Raw genomic sequence first — 12,732 nt, 5'->3', positions numbered from 1 at the left:
CTCAACTCTCAGTCCTCCTGCCTCAGCCTCCCAAATGTTGGGATTACAGGCATGTTTAGTTGGTGTGCTGTTTTAAAGAAATACCAATTTGTTTAATCACTTATCAATTGGAAGACATCAAAGATGTTTCCAGATTTGGACCACTACAAATTAAGCAAGTATTACTTTTTAATACATTTTATTTATTTATTTGAGAGAGAAAGAGACTGAAAGAGAGAAAGGGAAGGGATGCATGCCAGGGTCTCCAGCCACTGCAAACGAACTCCAGATGCATCTGCCTTACATGGGTCCTGGAGAATCAAACCAGGATCCTTTGGCTTTGCAGGCAAACGCCTTAACCACTAAGCCATCTCTCCAGCCCCTGTACAGGTGTTTGTATGAGCATGAGCTCTCCTTTCTCTAGGATAAATGCCCCAGAATGTAGTTGCTGGATCACATGATAAGGGAAGGTTGAACTTTTAAGCGTCTGCCAAACTGATTTATAAAGAGGTTGCTCCATTTTATGCTTTCACTACCTAACTAGAATTTACTTTCTTCAGATCCTCAGTAAAATTTAATTGTATCCGTTTTTTTGTTTGGTTGTTTGGTTTTTCAAGGTAGTGTCTCTCTGTAGCCCAGGCTGACCTGGCATTCACTATGTAATCTCAAGCTGGCCTTGAACTCACAGTGATTCTCCTACCTCTTGCCTCCCCAGGGCTGGGATTTAAGGTATGCATTACCATGCCCAGCTACCTCAGTTTTCTTTTTGTTTTGTTTTGTTTTTTCAAGGTAAGGTTTCACTATAGCTCAGGCTGACCTGGAACTCACTATGTAGTCTCAGGGTGGCCTCTAACTCACGGAGATCCTCCTACCTTTGCCTCCTGAGTGCTGGGATTAAAGGCGTGCGCCACCTTGCCCAGCTATCTCATAGGTTTAATTGTGCTTCCCTAGTGACCAGCAGTGGTGCTGGCCCTGCAGGTGCTTAGTCACCATCTTCTCAGCTCTGATGGCATGCCTGACAGGGGCTTGGTACTGATGCTGGCATTTGTCAAAATCAAGTGAACGAACACTTGGATTTGAGCATTTCACTGTACGTAAATTCACTCCAAAAGATAAACACCAGGGCTAGAGAGATGGCTCGGCCAGTGGTGAAAGGCACTTGTTTGCAAAACCTGATGTCCAGGTTTGATTCCTTAGTAAGCACATCAAGCCAGGTGCACAAAGTGGTGCACGCATCCTGAATTTGTTTGCAGTGGCAGAAGCCCTGGTGTACCCATTCATATTCATTCTCTCTGTGTGTCTCTCTCTTACTCTCTCTGTCTCTGTCTCTGTCTATCTCTCTCCCCCTCTCTCTTCTGTCCTTGCAAATAAATAAAAATATTTGGAAAAAGAAAGAGGGCTGGAGAGATGGCTTAGCAGTTAAGGCACTTGCCTGCAAACTCAAAGACCAAGGTTCAATTCCCCAGGACCCAAGTAAGCCCATGCACAAGGTGACACATGTGTCTGGAGTTTGTTTGCAGCAGCTGAAGGCCCTGGTGCACCCATTCTCTCTCTCTTTCTCTCATTTTCTCTCTCTCTCTCTCTCTCTCTCTCTCTCTCTCTCTCTCTCTCGCTAATAAAGACAAAATGTTTCTTTACAAAAGAAAAAGAAGGCGGGCATGGTGGCACATACCTTTAATCCCAGTACTTGGGAGGCAGAGGAAAAAGGATTGCCATGAGTTCGAGGCCACCCTGAGACTACATAGTGAATTCCAGGTCAGCCTTAGCTAGAGTGAAACCCTACCTAGAAAGCCAAAAAAACAAAAAACAAAAACACCACTGCCTAGAGGAAAAACTAGAGGAAAAACGGAAGATATATTTTAAAGCAAGTATAATACATATGACACAGCAGCAGAATATGGGGGGGGGGTAGTGGAGGAAGGAAGGAGCCCAGCACCCACATGAACGCGCACACACACACACACACACACACACACACACACACACACACAGACTTTGTTGGGATTCGAATGTAAATGACAAGAAAAGGGTATTTACTGAAAAATGCTTTCTGAAGGGTGGGAGGTGAGGCTGGAGGTCAGATCCTGTATGCCAGAACCAGGCAATGGCCATGGCCATCTCCACTGTGAACTCTGTAGTAAAAGGACACCACAGAGATGGACAAACTGGAAGGTCCACCCCTCCAGCCCCACCCCTAAAAGGGCCTTTCAAGCCCACCCTACAGGCAGGTTGATTTTACCGACCTTTGCCGCCATCTGCTGGTAATATGCGGTATACCTGCCATATGCATGGAAATGTCTGAAAGCAAACAGGCTTTTTCCAAGCCTCTGTTCCATAATTTACCATTGCCGTCCTTCCCGGTTCTTGCTGGCCACCCAGACACAAGACGTTTAGGTCAATACTCAAGCTACTTCACAAGGCCCACAGAGACAGGCCTCCGAGCTTGGAAAACCGCAGAATTTCCACTACCCAATTACTCAAACTCAATGACTCCCAGACAGGCTTTTTCAAACACTAAAGCTAAAATGAAAAATAACAATAATAATAATGCTGGGCTGGAGAGATAGCTTCGTGGTTAAGATGCTTGCCTGCAAAGCCAAAGGACCCAGGTTTGATTTCCCAGGACCCACATAAGCCAGTTGCACAAGGGGGCACATGTGTCTGGAGTTCTTTGCAGTGGCTGGAGGCCCTGGCATGCCCATTCTCTCTCTCTCTCTCCTCTCTCTCTCCTTCAAATTGATAAATAAAATATTAAAAACAAATAAAAATTAAAAATAAGCCAGGTGTGGTGGTGCACACCTTTAATCCCAGCACTCAGGAGGCAGAGGTAGGAGGACTGCCATGACTTCATGGCCAACCTGAGACTACATAGTGAATTCCAGGTCAGCCTGGATGGCAGCGAGACCCTACCTCAGAAAATAATAATAATAATGATGATGATGATGATGCCGCCTGGCAGTATGGTTGGCTAAGCTCAGCCCCCAAAATTTGTCTCAGCCCCCATTCAGAACCTATAAATGACCCCAATTTGGTCCTTAAGTGGGCTTTACCTCCTCCTGCCTTCTCATGGCCAGGAGCTCTTCATACTCTCTCCTCTTTCATTCTCTTAAACTAATAAAGTGTCTCTAAATTAAAAAAAAAAAAAGAGTCAGGTGTGGTAGCGCACGCCTTTAATCCCAGCACTTGGGAGGCAGAGGTAGGAGGATTGCGGAGAGTTTGAGGCCATTTGAGACTGGATTAGAGTGAGACCCTACCTAAAAAAATAAAAATAAAATAAAATAAAATAAAGTAAAATAAAAAGATAGTGCAACATGAATGCCAGACACTTGGGCCACTTTGTGTCCAGCTTTATGTGGGCACTGGGGAACTGGACCTGGGAGGGCAGGCTTAGCAGCCCTCTTTTTACTTTTTATTTGGAGGTAGGTTTCACTAACTTGCCCAGGTAGCCTTGAACTCACTCTAGTCCTGGAAGGCTTTGAACTTGTGATCCTTTTGCCTTAGCCTCTTATAGCTGAGATGATAGGCCTGGGCCAGGGGACCCAGGTTACAATTTAATTCTTATTATGGAGTTTTGGGTAAAAGAATACTTAAAAAGCCATCAGCTGCCATACATGGTGATGCACACCTTTAATCCCAGCACTTGGGTGGCAAAGGTAGGAGGATCACATGAGTTTGAGACCACCCTGAAACTACACAGCAAATTCCAGGTCAGCCTGGGTTAGAGTAAAACCCTACCTTGATAAACCAAGAAGAAAAAAAAAAAGCCATTACCTTGGATGTTATCATACAAAAAATGATGAAATACCCTAGAACTATTTTTTTTTTTGGCTTCTGAAATGTTTATAATGTGTGCAAATTGGTGCTGCCTTGGCTTTGTAATAGATAATAAACACCTGATCAGCTATGTCAGAAAAAAATAAAAATAAAATAAAATAAAAAAGATAGTGAAAGCTGGAGGAATGGCTCAGCAGTTGAGGCACTCGTCGGCAGGGTCTAACTACCATAGTTCAATTCCCCAGTGCCCACGTGGAGCCAGTTGCACAGGGTGGCACATGTGTCTAGAGTCCATTTGTGGCAGCTCTCAGCCTGGCTGTACCAAATCTGCCCCTCTTCTATCTCTCTCTGCTTGCAAGTGAATAAATAATTTTTTTTAATGATAGTAAGGCTGGAAGGATGGCTTAGCAGTTAAGGCACTTGCCTGCAAAGCCTAAGGATCCAGGTTCGATTCTCCAGATCCCACGTAAGCCAGATGCACATGATGGCGCATGCATCTGGAGTTCATTTGCAGTGAGTGACTGGAGGCCCTGGTGCGCCTATTCTCTCCCTCTCCCTCTCTCTCTCTAATAAGTAAATTTAAAAATTTTTAAGTACTTTTTAAAAAATGATAGTGCCTGGAAATAACTAAATAATGAATGCCTGGGATGCAGAGGGAGGTATGAAGAGAAAAGAAAGGAAAAGAAGAAGGGAGGTGGAGATGGAGGAAGGAGGAGTTAAAGCTGGCACCAAGCTTGGTAGTACATTCCAGTAATGCCAGCTCTTGGGCAGCTGAGGCAGCAGTATCAGAAGTTGTAAGCTCTGGGTCAGCCATGGCTACATAGAAAACCTGTGTCAAAAAAGGGGAGGGGCGCTGGAGAAATTGCTCAGTGGTCAAAAGGCACTTGCTGCAAAACCTGCTTGCCCGAGTTTGATTCCCCAGTACCCATGCCGTTCATTTGCAATGGCATAAGGCTCCGGCATGCTCATATTCTCTCTCCCTTTACAAATAAGTAATAAAAAAATGAAATCAATTCTTTTGTATAATTAATATGTAATAATTTTTTAAAAAATTAAATATGTCAGAAAGAATGAATTATACATAAATTGCAGGAAAAGGATGGATTACAGATCATCATGTTAAATGACAAGAAATGCACATTTATCATCATAGGTGGAATCTTAAAAGATGGAGGGAAGACAGGAAAGTAGAGAGACAAGGATAAGGGAGGGTAGCAAGTAGATGTGATCAAAATATATGCATGTAGGAAACTGTCCCTAAATATGCATCGCTCTGTATCATGTACACTAGTAAAAGAAAATTAATTGCCAGGCGTGGTGACGCACGCCTTTCATCCCAGCACTCGGGGGGGCAGAGGTAGGAGGATCGCCTTGAGCTCGAGGCCACGTCAGCCTGAGCTAGAGTGAGACCCGACCTCGAAAAAAAAAAAAAAATTAATCAACAAAAAACATAATGCCAAGTCACCTAAATAGTGCCAGGCATGTGCCTTTACCCATAATTCTCATTATGCTAAACTCTCCACTTTGGGGCATGCTAGTTCAGTCTTCTAAATGCTCCAGAGATGCCCACTTACCCGTTCTTGGCATTAGAGACCCGTACTCATGCTGTTGTCCGGGTCCCTCCACACCTGTTCTTTCTCACGTGTGTTGCGTGCCATGCTCCCATAAAGGTAGGTGGAGCGGGGACACATAATGCGGCAGATCTTTTGTCACCCCGTGGTTCCCAATATGATGAGCTGGAACCCTAATGACTGGAACTGGCCTAACCCAGAGCCGCGCATGAATACCGTGCGGAGGAGGGCCAGCTCACTGTGGTGGCAGTGACGGGCTGCACCAATGGTGGAGGAGGCCTGGGACCGTAGCTCAGGGGTTCGGTACTTACCTAGCGTGTGTGACTTGAGTTTGATCCTCAGTACTTCCAAGAAGGAAGCAGAGTTTATTATTGTAAGTTGGGCACAGTGGTTCACTCCCGTAACCCAGCACTGAGGAGACGAGGTAGGAGGATCAGGGGCTAAAGGTCATCCTCGACTATGTAGAGAATCTGAGGCCAGCCTGAGCTACATGAGAACGTGTCTCAAAGAAATTAAAGATGCTCATGGGATTTTTTTTTATAATCATTGAAAATGCTAATAACTTTTTTTTTAAAAAAAAAGAAATTAAAGATGCATGCCGGGCGTGTTGGCACATGCCTTTAATCCCAGCACCTGGGAGGCAGAGGTAGAAGGATCACCATGAGTTCAAGGCCACCCTGAGACAGAGTTAATTCCAGGTCAGTCTGGACCAGAGTGAGAACCTACCTCCAAAAAAAAAAAAAAAAGAAAGAAAGAAAAAGAAAAAGAAAAGATACATGAAGCTATCTGATATGTATTAATGAGGGCAAAAATAGAGGAAATTGTACCCTGCCTGGCAAGCAATAATGAATGAGAGGCAGGGAACATTAAACTGACAAAATGAATAGTATCCCAAAGACTGTGGCCTTGTACCCTCCCAAAATCACCAACGGGGTCCTGCTGATCCAGGGCACACCCTTCACCCCTTCTTCCTGTCATCTAACCATTGTGGGAGAGGAAGAGTTCCATCACAGTGGCCAAGACCACGAACGCGTCAGAGCACGGCCTTGTTTTCCACAGCTGGCTTTACTGGAGTTTATGTGGTTTCTGACATGGACATGGGATACTGGGCCGTTGGAAAGACAACCCCCGCGGCCACTGGGTCATCTTCGTCCTGGTACTGGGTTTTATTGGCTTGGCATAGTCTGGAGTCTACCGCCTAGGCTCCTCGCACCCACACTAGAACCTGCACACATCACCTGGCAAGCTGGAATTCAGTACCAAAAATCCCACACACAAGAGCTCCTTCAGGGAGCCGCCTTCCACCAAAGGAAGAAGCCATCCACAGGCTCCAGAAGCACCCCTGTGTCGGCGTCCATGCCTCTCTATCAGGCTGGGCTCTGTGCCTCATGGTTATCCAGACCCATCCCCTTCTATCTCTGACCCTCCATCCCGCCATACTGAGGCCCTGCCCACCAAAACAGGTGAGACATCACCTACCACCCATGGGATTCCACCTAAGATAACATCACCTCTGAAGACTCCATGAGACAGTATCTCTTCGGATCCCTCCTCACACACACAATGAGAAGGTACCCTAATTTGAACTGTACCCCAAAGAAACCCTGCCCTACTAGCTCCTCCACCCTCCCCCACCCCACATGCAAGCCTGCTCCCTCATAGGATCTTAGTAGCCTGGGGTATTGGGTTTTTCTTCTTATCCCCTGAGTTGACAGCCAGGGACAACTGTAGCTATGAGACTGCTTAAGGATGGGGAAACCAATCTAGATTTGCCCCACTTTGCTTACAATAGTCAACACAAACACATTCAGTCAAAACCGTCCTTCAGAGTTTAGGGGATGGTATTGTATATATGTAAGTATAAAAACAGATTACAGAGGGTGGAATGGCCTAAATAAGGCCAGGAGAAGAGACTGAATAACAGAAGGGTGGGGGGAGGGTCAATCAAAATTCAAGATATTCTGTCATATGAAACCCTATTTCTTTGAATAAGGACACATCCAGAAGCCATAGGTTGCCACTAGAAAATTTTCAGTGCCAGGGATGGGATACCTTCCAGTGAGTTGTTGGCCAGGGAGGTCCACATTGCCTCCAAAACATTACAGGCTATTGCCAAGGCCCTTGGTTTCCCACAAGTAACAGATAGTAAGACCCTATTGCTGAAGCCTTCACATGTGTGGGCAGCAAGTTTACTGAAAAATCAAACTGGTGCTGAGCAGAAAACCTTCTCCCTGTAGACCAGCCAAATGAAAGCTAGAAAAAGCTGTACTGCGTGCAGCCCAACGGGAGACAGAAGTCATCAGCAGTGAGAACAGCGACACTGGAATCCTCAAGTTTGGCCAGACAGGCCAAGTGACCAAACAGGTCAATAGTGGCATGTCTTTTCTGGGGAAAACCAACTGCTCTCTAATTGGACTGGAGGCCCACTCTATAGGAGAAAATACATGCCTGGTACTGAAAACCTAATCAAAAGCCTATGGCAGGGGAGGTCATGAGCCTTAGAGGTATAAAGCCTGCCCTTATCTGGCTAAATGCATATATTATTCTCACCAAACTGCCCTGAAAGCACTACATTTAATGTTCATATTCATACATTAACGCTACTCTCACTTCTGGTTAGAGAAGCTTCTCTTTTCAGATGGCCATGACCACTGGGATGACCCAAAAGGCAACACAGTGCTGAGAAAAAGGAAGGGAGGAGTGTCCAGCACTAAAACATCTCTATCACACCTTCCAAAGCTCAGGGTCCATTGCAGAAGAAGTGGTGGAAAGAATGTAAGAGCCAAAGGAAGGACACCACTCCTTACAAGGCAACTGCCCAGACAGAAATTGGCCTTGATATCCATGACCTCACTGTGCCTAGCAATACCTTCACAAGACCCTCATAACAGGAGGAAAAGACGGTGACATCAAAATAAAAGAGAGACTAATGGAGAGAGGGAGGGGCTATGATGGAGAGCGGAGTTGTGAAGGGAAAGTGGGGGAGGGGAGGGAAATATCATGGCTTATTGTCTGTAAGTACAGAAGTTGTCAATAAAAACAACTTTTTAAATGTCCTTTAGCCCCTGCTGCCTCGTGAAGCAGTGACGCTGGTCACCGGACCATTACATATTTAAGCTTTGGCTTCTGCATTTAGGCAATGACTGTGTGCCATAGTGCCCGCCAAAGGTGCTTTCTCTGTGGGCATCACGTGTCTGTACAGCTGAAACACAGAATGCTCACCGGGAATCCCTCCCACGTGCAGAGAGGAAGAGAGAAAAGCAAACCCACGCTGGTGGTTTGATTCAGGTGTCCCCCATAAGCTTAGGTGTTCTGAATGCTAGGTTCCCAGCTGATGGAGATTTGGGAATTAACACCTTCTGGAGGGAGTGTATTGTTGGGGGTGGGCTTACAGGTATTATAGCCAGTTTCCCCATGCCAGTGTTTGGCACACTCTCCTGTTGCTACAGGCCACTTTATGTTGGCCAGGAGGTGATGTCCACCCTCTGCTCATGCTGTCGTTTTCCCTGCCATCATAGAGCTTCCCCCTTGAGCCTGTAAGCCAAAATAAACCTTCCCCCTGCCCTCCCCCTCCACAAGCTGTGCTTGGTTGGGTGATTTCTACCAGCAATGCGAACCTGACTGCAACATCCACACCCACAGCCTCCCTGCTAGAGGACTTTCTGTAAACCTGTTTTGGAGCTGGGATTACAGTTCAGTGATAGAGCACTTGTCTAGTATGTACAAGACCTGGGTTTGGTCCCTAGCACCACCAAAAAAAAAAAAAGAGAGAGAGAGAAGAGGAAGAGAAAGAGGAGGAAGAGAACGAAGAGGAGGAGGCTGGGACATAGCTTATGAGCATGCATGAAGCCCTGGGTTCCATCTCCAGCCCCGGGCAAAGCAGGACAGCAGAGCAGCTGTCTACCCATGCATGGTGTGGGAGTGCCTGTGTGGAAGACAAGCTCCGCTTGACAAGCCTGTCTAATAGGATTCACCTCCTGGCATGTGAGAGTGTGAGTTGCTGCGGAGTGGCAGAAGACTGGCATCCTAGACATGGTCCAAGGTCAGGGCACAAGCAAGCCTGGACCCTGAACCCTCATGCTGAGAGGACCCTGGGGATAAGTCCCTTAATGTAGAAGACAAAATGTTTCTTTTGAGGTTTGATATGGCCCAGGGGCATGTACAAGTAAGTTAATGTTAGCCCAAATATGTCTACATTCGAATCTCTGGGACCTTTTGAGTAAGTTATACTAGGTGGCAAAAGTGAATAGTAGATGTAGATGATATGAATATGTGTATCCATATACATAGACATATGGATTTATAGATATAGATGAAATTAAGTTTGCTAGTAAGCTATCATTAAGACTAGATGATTCCAGACTGAGAACCAATGTCATCACGAATGGCCTTAAAAGTGAAAGACAGGCGTGGTGCACGCCTTTAATCCCAGCACTCGGGAGGCAGAGGCAGGAGGATCACCGTGAGTTTGAGGCCACCTAAGACTACAGAGTGAATTCCAGGTCAGCCTGAACTAAAGTGAAACCTTACCTCAAAAAAAAAAAAAAAAAAATTGAAAGAAAAGAGCCAGAGATGGCTTAGTGGTTAAGGCACTTGCCTGCTAAGCCTAAAGACACAGGTTCAATTCCCCAGTATCCATGTAACCCAGATACACAAGGTGACACATGCCTCTAGAGTTCATTTTCAGTTGCTGAAGGCCCTGGTGTGCCCTTTCCCTCCCACTCTTGCTCCCTTTCTGTCTCTTTCTCTCTCAAATAAATAAAATATTTTAAAAAAAAAAAAGAAAGAAAGAAAAAGTAAAAGAATTCCAGGTCAGTCTGGGCTACAGCAAGACCCTACTTGAAAAACCAAAATAAATAAATAAATAAAAGCATCTAAGATAATTAAAACTAACTTTATAAAAAAAAGTGAAAGAAAAGCCGGATGTTGTATCACACACGCCTTTAATAATCCCAGCGCTCGGGAGGCAGAGGTAGGAAGATCGCCATGAGTTTGAGGCCACCCAGAGACTACATAGTGAATTCAGAAGAACCTGAGCTAGAGTGAAACCCTACCTCAAAAAAAAAAAAAAAAAAAAAAGTGTAAGAAGAAACTGGGCATGGTTACACATACCTTTAATCCCAGCACTCAGGAGGCAGAGAGTTCAAGGCCAGCATTGGACCACACACAGAGTATGTTCTAAGTCAGCCTGGGCTACAGTGAGACCCTACCTTGGGGGGAAAAAGTGGAAGAAGGGCTGGGGAGAGGACTCAAGAGATTAAAGGTACTTGCTTATAAGCCTGATGGCCCAGGTTCTATTCCCCAGTACCCACATAAAGACAGATGTGCAAAGGGGCGCAAAGCATGTGGTGTTTGCAGCAACAAGAGGCCCTGGCACAGCCATACAAACGCATGCAAATAATGTATTTTTGACAGAAAGAGGCAGAGAGAGAGAAAATGGGTGTGCCAGGGCCTCCAGCCACTGCAAACAAACTCCAGATGCTTGTGCCCCCTTGTGCATCTGGCTAATGTGGGTCCTGGGGAATTGAACCTGGGTCCTTTGGCTTTGCAGGCAAATGCCTTAATCGCTAAGGCATCCCTCCAGCCCCAATAATCAAAATTTCTGAAGTGGAAGGCTCCATGTCTTAATATATTGCCTTGGATAATAGGTGTCAACATGAATTTGAGAGACACAAACATTCAAACCACAGACATACATTCCAACAACATGAATTTGGGAGACATCAACATCAAAACCCAGTGGTAAAACCCACTGAGTTCCTGTCATATGGTGGCTAAAGCAAACTGCCTCTGCCCTTCCCACTTTCATTTCTCCACCTGTAAAACCAAAGTCCTAACAATGCCTACTTCTTAGGGTTGTTCTGGGGAGAATGTAGTAAGCTCAATTATGTAAAGCATAGAGTAATTTCTATTTCAAAGTGTTTGTTATTGGGCTGGAGAAATGGCTTAGCGGTTAAATGCTTGCCCGTGAAGCCTAAGGACCCAGGTTCGAGGCTTGATTCCCCAGGACCCACGTTAGCCAGAAGCACAAGGGGGCGCACGCGTCTGGAGTGCATTTCCAGAGGCTGGAGGCCCTGGCATGCACATTCTCTCCCCCGACCCCTTTCTATCTCTGTCTGTTGCTCATAAATAAATAAATAAAATAAACAAAATAAAGTGTTTGTTCTTATGGCCAATATTGTCAACGTGCAGATCCATATTGTTCTGGAAGTCCATTGGCTTACCCTTGGTCATATACTCCACCCCTGCCCCCACCCCACTCCAAGGTAAGAGTTGTGACCTGGACTAAACCAGCAGGCTCTCCCCAAGACTGGCTCAAGGTGGGGTGCATGGGATGCAAACGCTGAAGATAGGGAGCCTCTCTGTCTTCAGGTGGGATATGCTCAGAGTGGCACAGCCCCCAGAAGATGCTCACATGTTGAGAAGGAAAGGCCTGCTGAACTAGAGGACACCTTAGCACACAGAGTAGAGAAGCAGAAACTGAGGCCTTGGTGGCACCCCGTGATGTCCAGATGAAGCCTCCCCTGGGACTTACCTAAGGGCTGTATTATTTGGGCTCATTTGAGATTGTTGCTCTGCTGTCTCCAGCCACATCCCCTAACACACTCAGTAGATCTGAGAGTGGCCAGAGGCACTTCCCAGAGAAGTCAGTTGACTTGAGTGGAGGGTGTAGGTAGTAGGTTACCTTTGGAATTGAAGACTGAAGAGGGAATAGGAGCCAGATGCGTGGAGGGTAGAGCCCAGCTGCAGTGCAGGCCCAGGAGACCTCTAGGCAACCCTCCTGGGAGTTCTGGAGCCAGACAGCCTTTCAGAATCGTCCAAGTTAGACCGCTGGGCATGGGAAGGGGCTTGGCCTTGGAGTAATGCTTCTCTACAGCTGAGGCAATCCCCGAAGGGTCTGACTTCAGGCTACCTGCCTTCAGCATCTCCAAGTCCATGTTTGAAAGGGAGGTTGCTGATGCATCTCTAAGAGCACCTCAGAAGGGCCTGTGGTGTGCAGCTGTACGTGACTCTGTACTTGAGCCTGAGCCTCGGTTCATATCCCTATGTGCTTGGGGAGAGGCGGTGACAGTCAGATGGACATCAGCAATGAGTGCCCAGAAAGCTCCCAGGCAAATTAGTCCCAGGAGTCTCCCTTCCACCTTGGCACTCACCAGATCTGGGCCCAAAGTGGGAGGGAAGCCAGGCTCCTACTGCACCAGAGGGGAGCGATGCATGGAGAGGGACAGCCTCCCCTCAGCACTTCTGGAGGAGTTCTGAGCCCTGGATTCAGTCAGCACAGCTGCCCACCAGTTATCTTTGCCTTTTTGGTATGTGTATGCATGTTCATGTGTGTTCAAGTGCACCCACATGTGCACATATGTACACGTGCACGTGGAGGCCAGAAGATCAACGTGGGTGTAATCCT

This window comes from Jaculus jaculus, chromosome 8 (genome assembly GCF_020740685.1).
Source record: "Jaculus jaculus isolate mJacJac1 chromosome 8, mJacJac1.mat.Y.cur, whole genome shotgun sequence".
NCBI lineage: Eukaryota > Metazoa > Chordata > Mammalia > Rodentia > Dipodidae > Jaculus > Jaculus jaculus.
This window is presented reverse-complemented; position numbering follows the sequence as displayed.